Raw genomic sequence first — 13954 nt, 5'->3', positions numbered from 1 at the left:
GGATTAAATGAACAATGTATGTGATCCTTAAATAACGCTGAATCTATATATCTTTGGTTCTATGACTCTCTTCCTAAATAATGCAATTTGCCACATGACAATTTTTTCTTTTCATTATACCTATATAGATTTAGTTCTATCAGAAAAAAAGTTTCTCTATCAATGGGATTTATTTTAATCATTCAGGACATGTAGAGAATGGTCAATTTACTGTTTGAATAAACTGATGACGTTCAGTAGTCTTGTTCGCTATAGTTGTGGTGATATCCGATTTTTTCATTTTTTTCTTCCTGAATCAAGTCTTCAGATGGTTTCCAATAGATGTTATCGATTTGTCGAAGCCACGCCGACAAATTGAGAGGAGGGGGCTGAAATGCAAATCGACGTTCACTTTTTCGAATATGAAGTTGTAAATGCCCCTCCACAAACTTTCCTCTCTCTTCTGCATATGCGAGTTAGTCCAAACATAGCCGAATACGATTTATACTGCGAATGCGGACGCCGAAGATTTTCCGCGAAAACCCGAATGAGAACACATGCGCCGACCCGAACATACCCGAAGATTCAAAATTTTCCCGCCCCAACTCGAACACACCCGAATATACCCGAGCACACCCGAACAAACGCGATTGCATCCGAATATACCCGAACACACCCGAATATACCCGAACATACCGGTACACACTCGAACAAACCCGAAGATTCAAAACCAGAACGAAAATTCAAATTTTCCCGCCAAAAGTGGCTTAGAACCGGCACTACTATACTACTGAAACCCTGTCTATTTGTAACTAGTTAAATTAGGCATCTTGTGCGCTTTCTAAGAAAGTATAATAGTATACACTCACCGGCAAAAAAAATGTCCGCTAAAACGTGATCTCAATTTCAAAATTAGTGATATATTTTTTAAATTGTCGATAACGATGCTACGTCAAAAAAATTTGTTCAGATTTGAATTTGAGCATATCGTCGCTTTCCTTTGCTTACCGGCAAAGTCGATGAATAATAATTTTTTTTCTTGTCTTTTACTTATATTAATAAACATTACGCGTTTTTCTTTTGTTTTATTAAACACCCTGGGCTGTTATTTACATCGATGTTCTTAAAAATAAATATTTATTCTAACATATTCAACTATTATTCAACTAGTTAGCAACATTGATTGACAATACATTAAAAAGCATTAAATTTCTTCATAACTGAAAAATTCATTAGGACAAAACTAGCTACGCCACTGGGTTTTACGAAAAAAAGTTCAATAAGAATGTGCTTTCGCATAATTAAAAAATTAAAAGGCAATGTAGAAATGGTAGTTTAATATTATTGTTTTTTCTTTTCTTGTTTTGAGAAATTCGAAAATAAAAAAAATAAAAAAAAAGGGGTACATTACAGGTAAGATTGATATGATGGAGCCATTCATGACTGTTTCAACCGAACCGAGTTTATTGAATTACTTTATCAAAAAGCGCTTTACAAGTATAACATGGCGCCCTGGTCTTGGTCACTTTTTTTACTGCAAGTTTCTACGATTGGGCCACTCTGTACGTAATTTTTCGACGCTTTTAAGAGCGTGACATTGCCGAACTATTTTAGTCTCAAAGCTGCTTAAAAGTTGCGGTCCGCCTTGTTGATAACTAAAAATAACGACGCCTCAGACCGCCGCCAAAGCATCGAGCACATGTTACAACTTTATTTCTGACAACGCCTGTAGTGTTGTTTTAACTGCGGATGATTAACGGATATCGAATCCGAAAACGCGAGAATCATTGGAATATTTTGTTTCATTTTACCGGAACTCTGGAAAAAAGCCACTTTATGTGGCAGATTTTAAACTGGTAAAAATATGGAATTTAGCTCTAATTACTAGGTACACTAGTTTACCAAACTGTCTATGTTATTTTAAGAAAGAAACTTTATTAATGCACATCCATGCAAATTTTAGAGAAATATGGCTCCATCGAAATACACGAACGAGCAGAATACAGAAAAAAAATTAGGTACCTTCACTTGTGGACGGGACCGATCAAAACACTATGAGAAGTGACAGAAGCTTCCATCAATATCAATAGCAAACTGACTAATCAAAATTCGTAAGTCGTTGTTTGAGCCGAAAGACGTGATACGCGAGACGAGTAGAGCATTTATCGAATGTTGTTAAAAATCTCGGGGATAGAACTTGTAAGGAACACGCATAGTAGGCCCACCTGGACGTACCATCGTAGGCCCAGACCGCTGTGTCAACGAGTTGGTACAGAGATTTTACCGCGTATAACCGTTTAAATTCTGTTTTCATCCCAACAAACTGTTCCTACCCACTTTTATAATAATAAATACCGTTTGCTTGAGTGCGGGTTGTTACTCTAACTAAGCAAGTATAACATTGGCGACCAACGGTTCTCAAACGCACCCTGGACATTTTGTGAAAGCACCGTGTACGGACCACGAAAATTCAGTATTGTGGCAAGAACTCAGAACTCTTTGTTACGAGATTTCTGGTATCTGTCGCCTGGTAACCAAGGATCGAAGTTAGTAAAGAAAAAAAAACTCGCTTATTAATCACTAGAGTTTGTCAGTGAGTGAGTTTTTTGAATCAATTGTCGTTAAAAGTGCGCTGTGTCGTCGAAAGAGGATCATTCTCATTGGCTCAGAAGCTCTTCGCGGGAAGCCCTGATCATGGCAGAGGGCAGCGTAACACTATCCAAAGAACCGTTTGAAATTTTGATTTCAAGGTTAGGAAACGCTAATCTACAATCCGGGGGCAGCTTCGCGTCGTGTCTGTCGCGATTCGATGGCAGTAAAGACAGTAGTGTTGAGGCATTTATAGATGCCGTAGAGACTTATAAACAATATGCAAACGTATCCGACGCCAATGCGTTACGCGGGTTTTCTATGTTGTTAGATGGTTTCCAAGCTACCTGATGGCAAGGTGAGAAGGACCGTATCCATACTTGGGACGAAGTTATCCTTCGGTCCAAAGAAATCTCCATATATTGGGTTGTTCGGAAAGTCATTTCGTTTTTTTTTTGGGAAACATGAAAGACAGTTTTCGTATAATGAATAAATATTTTATTAAATTATATATTGGCCATTCTGGTGCAACACCTTTTGCCATCTTTCTGGCAGTAACATAATTCCCCTCTCATAAAAGTTTTGGTCCTTGCTGGCAAAAAACTGGTTCAGGTGGTTTTTGACATCTTCATTTGAGGTAAAGGTTTTGCCATCCAAAAAATTTTGCAGGGACCGGAACAAATAGTAGTCGGAAGGCGCCAGATCTGGAGAATATGGTGGATGTTGCAGTACGTCCCATTCAAGCTGTAAAAGTTTTTGGTGAGTAACCAAACTTGTGTGAGGTCTCGCATTATCCTGGTGGAACACTACACCCTTCCTGTTGATTAATTCGGGCCTCTTCTCTTTAAGTGAATCATTCAATTTGTCCAGTTGATGACAATAGACTTCTGAATTAATCGTTGTATTGTCCCGCAAAAGCTCAAAAAAAAACGATTCCTTTGACATCCCACCAAACGGAGAGCATCACCTTTTTTTGGTGAATGTTGGCTTTTGACACGCTTTGAGCCGGTTCATCTTTTCTGCTCCATGACCTCTTGCGTTTAACATTGTTGTATACAACCCATTTTTCGTCCCCAGTAATAATCCGCTTCAAAAATAGATCATTTTCTTGACGTTTGAGGAGCCAATCACACACGTCAACGCGACGACACAAATTTCGCTCCGTAAGGACATGGGGCACCCACACATCGAGCTTCGAGGTTAAGCCCATGCCTTTCAAATGGCCATAAACAGTCGAATTCGACAAATTTAATCTCTCACCGATCTCTCGTGTGGTTATTCGCCGATTTGCATCAACTAATGCCTTTATCGCATCTTTGTCAGCTTCGACCGGCCTTCCAGACCGTGGTGCATCTTCGACATCAAAATTGCCGGATCGAAATTTTGCAAACCAGTTCTGGCACTGGCGTACTGTTAACACGCCTTCTCCATACACATCCGTCAATTTTTTTCTCGCTTGGACAGCATTTTTACCTTTTCTGAAGTAAAAAAGTAAAATATGACGAAAATGCTGCTTATTGCTCTCCATATTTAAAAGGGCACCAACCAAAAACTACTGCGTAGAATTAATAGAACTTTTTCACACACAAGCCTTGCAATATCAGCTCTCAAGACATATAATGGTTATGCGGCTTAAGTGTGAAGTTGTTTTCGAAAAAACGTAATTAAGTCTTCTGACGGGAAAAAACGAAATGACTTTCCGAACAACCTTATAAAATACACAGCTTCGTTGTCAGAACATTATCTCAACAATGAGCTTTGGAATGATTGAAATAGATGGATAATTAGAATGTCATAAACGTATTAACTTTTGAGATGAAAAATTGTAAAACCCTTTTGTATATTACCTCAAAAACGATCCTAGGTAACTGTGCCCAACAAGATTTTTCAATTGTATGAGTGGCATTTGTCCGAATACGTATCGCATATATCCCAAGAGAAATATGGTACGCCACTGAGAGCTTTTTTAAACAGAATATTTTCTTTTAATCTTCTTTCGTGTCTGCGTATTGATTGAAATAATTAAATTAAAATTGCAGGACATGCATGGAGTTTTTTTCGAAAAGTTCCAAAATTACCTCATTCAATACTGACACACCACGTGTGTTTCTAAATGTAAAACCCCATTTTAAACTCCTTTCTTTTGTTATCAGGATTTCAAAATTTTGGTTCTATATCACTTTTTTATATGTAAGATACGTATATTCAGCGTTTCGTTTTCAATTTTCTACGGGTTCTATAATAGTAAATTAATATTTTCCTAACTTTCCGTACTGTGCCTTACGCTTAAACATCCTGTATTGATAACAGGCAACCGAATAAGTAAAACGGCGAGGATGCGCGTTAAACTATAATACGGGCGCATCCCGAAACAGATTTACATTCTGATAAGGTTTTAATATTTGAAAAATCCCCAGGCGGAGTGTGTCGATTTTTCGTTCTAGCTTGAGGCGTCACCTTTGCAGCGGGGGAGCTTGAATTTTTTATTATTTAAATCTCGCTCCGCGTTTAAATATTTGCCTTTAGAAGAACGTCACTCGCAAAAAAAAATTACATTGTTTGGTCGATCCTGCGCCGAAAGGCAGTAATCGAGAATGCTCTTTTGCGCAAACGAGTTTGGTAATTTGGGTAGATCAGTGGTCAAAAAAGAAGCCGCTAATTGTACTGAAAAATAAAATTATATAATAGACATAGCGATTATTAAAGGCAATGAAGGAAAATTTAAACAAAACGGCAGAGAAAGTTTCAAACGAAAGCCAATAATAAATTTTTGTGGTTACAGATGCCGCTTGTCGAGGAGACGACTTGAATATTCAACCTCCATGGCGAGAATACGCTGCGTGTTCTACAAAATCGAGCACCTCCTCACTAACTGACCCGGTTTTCAGTAAAAAGTACCGCAACATGTAAATATCTCCAAAACTACCAGATCTGGAATGATAAAATTCAATACTTGGAGTTTTTTGAACGTGCAGAATTAAAAAATGCTAACGGCAATGTTTAGTTACCACTTTTATTTTGTTATTTTAAATAGAATGCCCTATTTATTTTTATTGCAATTTAGTAAAGTCTCATCATTTCAAAATCTTGATTCCATTAATTGCATTTTCAGTAAAAAGTACGGCCCTTAAATAATATCTTCAAAACTGTCAAAGCTAGAACGACAACATTCAATATCTAGGGGTGTTTGTACACGCAGAAATAAAAAACGTTAAAAACAGTGGGATCCAGAAAAGAATTGAAAACCATTTACCCGAAGGGCAAAACTTTTGAACCAGGGAACGCGGAAGGTCCTTTTATAAAAAATGAAATGTCCCTGGAATTTTCCTTTTTGAAGGTAAATTATTAGCGGTAAATGGAAAAACAGAAAAAATGGATCAACTTGATTTAAACAGTGATATAGGCGATATCGGGAGCGACGATTTTTTTATTTGAAGTTAGCCAAGTGCATGTTTGAAAGGCACTTTACACTTTGCGGATGCACAAAATAATTTCAGTGATTTTGCAAAAGTATCATGGTGGACCACAGTAGCACGATAGAAAAAACATGCGAAGAGGCTACTTTGAAAAAAATTGAAACGTATGGTGTCTTTACCTTGGTCTAATTTATTTTCATTCCTTTTGATGAACCTGCGCGAGTTATTAATTGAAATTGTTTAAAAATTTGGTTAGTTTGATTGAATTACAATTGAATTGAATTTAATAATGTGAAATTAAATTCTATCAGGTCACCTTCATTGCTTGGTATTGTCCATTTTCATCAACACTACAAATGGTGGGGTGGTAGGATAGAATAGGATTAGGATATTAGTAATAGATGTAAAAAAAAATTTCTAGAAGGAATTGTTTTTATGAATTTGAAGTCTTACTTCGAATTTTTATACTTTAATGCCATTTCCATGGCTGCGACTATTCAACATATTAATTCCCGTCCGCTACACGTGTCTACCATCCGAAACCGAATCCTCCCTCCCATCGGCCTACGCCCCACTCTCCTGTAATTTCATCGCTCAAAATCAAACTCCTCGCCCGCCGCAAAACTCCTTACGTTACGCGCTTACGCGGGATTCCTAAGACGTAAGGATTAAATTCCTAAATCCCCACCACCACTGCAGCCACCGGGCTAAATTACACTATAGCCCTCCGCCTTCTGGCGAGAAGAGTCGGATTTCCGAGCGGGCCTGGAAAAAAAAACGTCTCGTCATAGCGCGGATAGTTTTCCGGGGGCGAGGGGAGCACGATCGGGGACTTCATTTTCCGGCGAAAGACCCGCGAAAATCGAGCGTCTCATTTGTCACATCTCTCGCCCTCCTAGACGACGTCGTGTCTTGTTTTTACGTATATTGCGACACAATTTTTCCGGGAACGACTCTTGTATTATATACGTGACGTAATATCGCGTCCAGTGGGGGGAAAGCAGGAAACACGCCGTATATGCTCTGTCGCGTTGCCAAAAATCACTCCATCACGTTTAATGGAGTAACCTCTATGGCTGAGAATAAATTTACGAGAGAAAAACTGGCCGTCGCCATCGCACTTCCGTTTTCTTTTTGCACCATCGTAGACCAAACATCAAAAAGAGATACGCAAACATTTTGAAATAACAAGCATGAATTTTTTTTTTATATTGATGAGAATCCATCGGCCCTGATGATTTGCAGTCTCCATTTTAAATCAATTTTCAGTATTTACCAACGTAAATTAGTTGTTATCAGTTGTTTAAAATATCTGAAAATTTGTAAAGCCGCAGATCAAATCAAATTGTTTCTTTTTTTTTTCTTATTATTTTAAGTTTTGCTTTTTATGCTTTTTTTGTAATATTTTTCAATAATGGATAGAGCTAACTTGTGGAACAGTTCCACTTCAAACTAAACCAAGAAAATGTGCGATAGGGGCTTGTCAAACTTATATCAGAACTGCTAACTTTAGAGATTCTGAAAAATAAATCAGTTTTTTTGAAAAAAAGTCAGAATTTAAGTAACAATAACCAAAATTACAATGCAAGTTTGGTATGAATCAAAGGTAAGTATGACAGTTGTGGAACACCCTGTATATTGATGTTTCCATTGTCACTCTGTTATGAAAAGATTTTAGGAAATTACATACACAGCAATTCTGGCTTTCTGTCCAACACAACTTCATTAAAATGCTTCGAAATGAAGAAAAAAACAGACAGTAGTGGAATAAAAATTATAATAAAAATAATTTTACAAAATCACCCCAAAAATCTTTCCAACTCGTGGTGAATTTCAATAATTGTCACAAAAGCTTAAAAATAAAATTTAAAATTTTTCTTTGCTATAATTCTAAAAAACACAAATGTTTTAGATCAATTTGTATGCCATGTTTTCGAAATAAATAAGAACTGAAAATTCAGATTTTTACGAAATTATATATTTTATTTATTTTGATAAAGAAATGTATTTAGCTGTTTCTTTTTTAGTGATCGATAGTGCGAGTTGGAACTAGAATGTAATTTAGTCTGTAATAACGCTTCATGGTAGATATGTGTTGGTCTGTGACCGAAATTAAAAATTTCCTCGATGTCGGTAATGGGCGAGTGACCTTAGTTGACGTGCCCAACGCTGTTAAAAAGCAAAGAAGAAATAAGTGGCGCACAAAACTAAAATAATCACATCACTATTATGTGCCTATAGCGCAACTCGTCCTACATTTTAATGAAATTAAGATTTGACTTATGTAAGAGTGCCGTCTTTATCTGATTAGCTGGAATAGATGAAAAACGCTGATTATTTATTGTTTAGAATGCGTTTGCGATTGACACAGAAAACAGACAAACGAAATACTCATTTCATTTATTATTTTTTGTTTTATACTGTGTTGTTATATGTGCATTTCTTCAGTTTGTGTCATATAGAGTGAAAATGAACCAAAACTATTGCAAACACTGTGATTTATGAAATTTTGGAGCAGTATTCCACCGTTTACTTACGTATTCACGATATTTCAAGCTAACTACCAAATTAAACTGTTTGACAGATGTTTTTATTTTGAAAACTGATCTTATATAATTTTGATAGGCTGATTTCAAAAATTCTATGCGTATATTTGTATCATGCAAATATTAAAGGAAAAAAAGACGATATTCTACAATTACGTATTTTTTATTCACCCAAAAAAGTGAAATCCTAGTTTTAAAAATGTAAAAAAGAAACTTTACTCAGACTTTTTTGAGTGAAATTTTCGTCTTTTTGCCAGAAGGCTGCGTTGCACTTTGAAACTCATATTACAACCTAGACGATGAAAGTGTAACATATTTTGAACAATTCTTTCGTAATTTTGATTCTTAGGGTTCCCAAGAAACTTATCACTTACTTGTTTAAATGAAACCCAGGCGTTTTTCTCGACATTGGCCATTGTGTTTTTTGAAGATCCTTGCTTGCCTTGCTTGCCTTCTTTTATCTTGGCATCATATATGGCTGTTTAGGGCTTTAATAAACTGCTTCATCAAGTCAAGTTTGATGTGAAAACGAGGCAGACGAGCGTCAATTAAGCTATCTCTTACTACATTTTTGCTATCAGGTATAAGATTTGTTTTGGAAATTTTGTATTACCCCCTGTTATCCTAGGAGCGTGCACACCACTTCAAGGTCACCACCATTCGCTAATGTTCTTGATAGTTTATTTTTTTCAAATGTATCGAATGTGTTACAATACACTAGCGGTCCTTCCTGAGTAAAATATTGCCACAACTCTACGGTAAAAGCTTCATGTGAAGTCAAGTGCCAGAAAGTGATTGTCGCGAAGTCAGGACGCTAACAATTCGGATGCATCTTCGGAAGGTATCATTTAATTCGTTCTAATTAAACACTTCGGGCGCTCTGAAATCTGGTGTAAAATCCGGGTCGGAATTAGATTTCTCTGATTCTGACGCTAAGAGGTTTTCTAGTTCTTTTGGGACGGTAGGTACGGTACATCCATGAGAAACTGGTGGAATAGCAGAGTCCAGATTGAGATACACAATTTGTTTCTTAAATTTTCTGTCGAATCCTTGAACATTACACGAACAAAAATAACAATCATCACTGGGATTCCTAGGCTCTCGCCCATACTATACTATATACCATAGGAACACCACATTTAATTTCATAGAAATCAATTCATTTAAAAATCATCCATATATAGAGATATAGAGCGCTATTAAAAAAATGACGTGATAGAGCAAAAACATGGCGTTTTTTAGTAAAAGAGCCCCCAAAAATATAAAAATAATCAAACAACTTTAAAACATCAAAATCACTGTAGACCTGTTTTATCGTCGTATTGAAAGGGTGAAAATGTTCTCAAACTTAAACTTAAACTCAAATTCAAAATTAATTTTTTTATAGTATAAATGTTGTGACGTACGCCGCTGGCGCAGTTAATTATCGCGCCGGGTCTGCGTGCGCGGTTTAAAATTTTCACGCGATAACGGGGTAGGGGGAATCGCCAAACAAAACCGAAAAAAAAAGGCGTAAAAAAAGGGGGGGATCGGGCGCGATACACACACAACGTTTACCCGACGTTCTGGACGGCCGTCGAAAAAAAAAGGGCGCCTAATTTTTAATTAATGGCCGGCGGTCGGGCAAAAAACAAACGCCGAGATAAAGACGTAATTAATTTCACCGCGATGGGTTTTTCTAGTCGTCGATTTTTCCGGCGGTAAATAAACTTTTCCGGGGGAGCCGGAAGTTGTCGCGCGGATTTCCCATCTTGTTTTAATCGAAATTTGAGAAAGTTCGCATCGGAATTGAGGGTTTGTGGTGGGGCATTTATAGTTTTCAGCGGCGAATCGAATTAACAAAAAAAAAGAAATTTGGTTTTCATATATTTTTCTGCTTATTTCACAAATTAGTTTGGTATTTCCAATATATCAATGACTTTTAGGGGAGGGTGGGCCCCCTGTGGCAAGAAAAAATGAACCAACATTTTTTTTGTTAATATAATGATAAATTCTGGTTATTTGTACATTTTTAGCCCTTTGTATAATACCAGGGGTAAAATGGACGGCTTAAAAATTCCAAAAAAAGCGTTTCCATATTATTATAACCGAATCATAATTAATTTATTGAAATTGTTATTTTTTGGATAATTCTATGTCTATGTCAGTAACTTTTCTTTAATATGTTTTTTTAATAAATATTTATAATTATTATATATAACATTATAAATAGGGAAGAGTGGGGAACGACGGCTAGAAGCCTCCCCAAAATTTGGTTTAATTTAGTTAAAGTTAGTCAAAAATAAATCGACTTGATGGTAAAAAGCCAAATAATAAACAGCTTACGTGCCCCACCCTCCCCTAGTTTATTTACTAATACAAAAATAAAATATTGAGTAAACAAGTTCATATCAGTCTTCATATCAAGTTTCGTTAATGCTGTCAAATAATTAGAAACAAAGATAGAAAAGGAAGACAGTACAGTTTGCGCCAATTCCAATTTCAAGTGACAACCCCGTATATTCCAAAATGATAAAAATCAACGAATTAATATAGGACTATGGAAAATGTATGTTTATAAAGAAACACTTTACTAGTTTAATAGTTCTCTTTAATAGTTATCTTGGACGCTGCGACAATAACCTAAAGAAGGAATGCATACTGATGGTTGCCAAATTGTGGTTTTGGCTCTAAAGAAATTAGATTTTACTTCAAATAAATGTCAAAAAAAATCACAGGGGATCGTGTTTCATACTCGCAGGAACCACTAAGCGACATTTTTTGATTGTACTGTTTATGTATGTTAAAAGCAAAGTTTTACGAAATTAAGGAATAAAACCAGGCTGTGTCGAAATCTTCGAAGTACGACTTTAAGAGGTTGTTTTCGCTCAGGACAATATCGCGCTATAAATTCCTTGCTGGATTTTTGTGTAATGGCCGCGGTCCAGGGCCTACTTGTTGTTAAGTAGGTAAATGGTAAAAACTATGTATGTGCTATATTTTTCGAAACCTAATTTTAAATTCTATATGACATCTATGTGAGGTTTTTCGAAATTTGTATTTAATTTAATGTTAAGACCATTCGCAGCCGTTTTAGGCAAAAAAAAATAGAATTGAAATTAACATGAGAAACTTTGAAAATAATTTCTAGTTCTTCGCTTCTTTTTGGCTTTCTTTTTAAGAAGAAAGCGCTAATACCAAAATATGTGCCAAACATTTGTGTGTTTTAAAAAGAACCGAATATTATTTTTATTTTCGTACGGACTTACAATATTACGCTATGCCCTTTTGCCGCCCGTAACGCTCCGCCATCTTTTCCAAAACCACTACCGAGCGCGCGTCATACGAATAACGTCCGAGACATTCAAAGTGGAACTAAAAGTCTGCTTTTTCTCGAACCAGACGTGCCGAGTTAAAAATAAAACGCGAAAGTAAGAATGCGCCACCACAACCCACGGGCCTAAGTAAGCTAAGTTCATTTGCCGCTTAGCTGTAAAAAAAAAAAATGAAACGGGACTAAAAATATAATCGAGGCAAATTTTCCGCCCAATTTCCGTGTCTAATCGTCTATTTGACGCGGCCATAAGCGAAAACGACCGAATCGGATTCGAAGACGAATATTCTATGGGCTACTAGACGTTCATCCATATATTTTCTTTCTGTGGCGTGTAGATAATCGGGTATTTAACTTACCTACATATAGATATATAAAGTTCTCCAAAAGATATACCATTTTTACAACCTTTTATGATATTGACTTTTTTTTTTAACTTTGACACTGTTTTCGACAGGAAAGTAAATTCTTTCTGAATATTGATAATAGTAGTTCTTCTCCCGAGAGGTTTTTTGGCTCTCAGTGGTTAGATCAAACCTTCATGATGATATGATGAACAATTAATACGTAAAGTTTAACAATAGGTATACCGTTCTTACAGCCTTTTATGGTCGTTACTCTTACTGTCATTCAACTGTTTTTCAAGACTCAGTGTGAGGTACATTTTGTTACAACTTATTTATTACCAAATACTAACATTATTCAGTTCAGAAGTTGAGATTGTGGACGATGTCAAATTCAAATGGATCAAAGACTCGGACACATTTGCCGGTTGCTACCAAAATTATAATTTCTGAAATCGACAACTTGGGAGAACTGATATGAAGACAGCTGAACACAGTTTAGGAAGAAACAACACCTCGCGGAAATTTAGTTCTGGGGCAATAGATTTAATTAGAATTGAAGTAGAAAAAACATCTGCTTCTGTCTGGAAAAAACGTGTAGAATATGTTATCGAAGCAGCAAATGTTTGCAAAAGTCGACAAGTTCAGTGACGTAGAATATTTTTTTTTATAAATGTTGTTACATTGTTTTATAGCTAAATTTACTCGTTGATTTATATTTATAATAAACATTTCAAAGTAAGAATGGATTTTCATTGCATCGACTAATCATAATCGAGGAATCTCACCGATAAAACTCTACACAAATCCGTCAGGTCTCAGCATTTGTATGCACGAAGTGCCGAAGTACGGTTCTGGAACGTCATTGTGGAGTTACGAATCTAATTATTGAAGATTACAAAGAGCGACTAGGTCTGCGGTTAGACTTTCATAAAAATTTACCAAAGCTAAATACCGGACCATACCGTAAAAACGGTATATAGTTGGAAGAACTGTACCTATGAAAGGGAGCTCCAACCTAACAAGAGGTGAAAGTGATCTTGCTTTTTATACCAGTTAGAGATTGACATAAATTTGTTTGAAGGGTTACAGACTAGGAGAAATTGCTTTTCAAGAAAATACCTTCATAAGCACTTCTTTTGTCATTGTTATTTTATTTATTCATTTTAATATAACGATTATGCGCATAAAAAACTCGATAGATTAGAACTCTCTGATCTAAACTGGACAGAGCTCGGCGTGATAAAAAAATGACGCAAATTTTACAATGTTAAATGTGGATTCTTATTTTTCTCTTGCTTATTTATATAATTGGGAGAGTAGGATGTTCTTATTATTGAATTACATTGTAAAAATTAAAATTTGCAGTATTTATAACTCCACAATAATAAATCGGTATATAATAAAAGATTTATTACCAATAAATTCTTTAATTTATATCGCGAGGCGGAGTGGGATAACCGATGTTCCACTCCACAACAAGACAAGATCCGCAAGATCCGCCATATAGTATTAAATCTATAATTTACCAATTATTGACGACCAATATCCATGAAAAACATTCACCTATAGTGAAACTTGTCAGGAGTCTATACAGGATGACTTTTAAGTGAGATAGGCGAAAACTGATGCCGACTTCTGGAGCTCAATTTACATTTTAAAAAATGTAATGATAAGTATTGTTGTGAGTAGATGGATAAAGGGACTTTTAGGCGATTCTAACCTCACTTTTTATTAAACAAAGCGTTGGGACACGCGGTCGAATAA

The 13954-nt window shown here is 36.0% G+C and overlaps 1 protein-coding gene across 1 annotated transcript in view; it reads right to left on the bottom strand.

Annotated features, from left to right (window-relative positions):
• LOC132706444 (TWiK family of potassium channels protein 7) overlaps window positions 1-11873 on the bottom strand; it is a 66021-nt gene extending 54148 nt beyond the window's left edge. Inside the window, exon 1 of the mRNA XM_060677789.1 lies at window positions 11779-11873. The gene's annotated coding sequence lies outside the window, so the exon portion shown is untranslated. The remainder of the gene's footprint in view (window positions 1-11778) is intronic.
• Window positions 11874-13954: the final 2081 nt, after the last annotated feature.

Source organism: Cylas formicarius, unplaced genomic scaffold, assembly GCF_029955315.1.
Source record: "Cylas formicarius isolate icCylForm1 unplaced genomic scaffold, icCylForm1.1 PGA_scaffold_8__14_contigs__length_24414737, whole genome shotgun sequence".
Lineage (NCBI taxonomy): Eukaryota > Metazoa > Arthropoda > Insecta > Coleoptera > Brentidae > Cylas > Cylas formicarius.
This window is presented reverse-complemented; position numbering and strand designations above follow the sequence as displayed.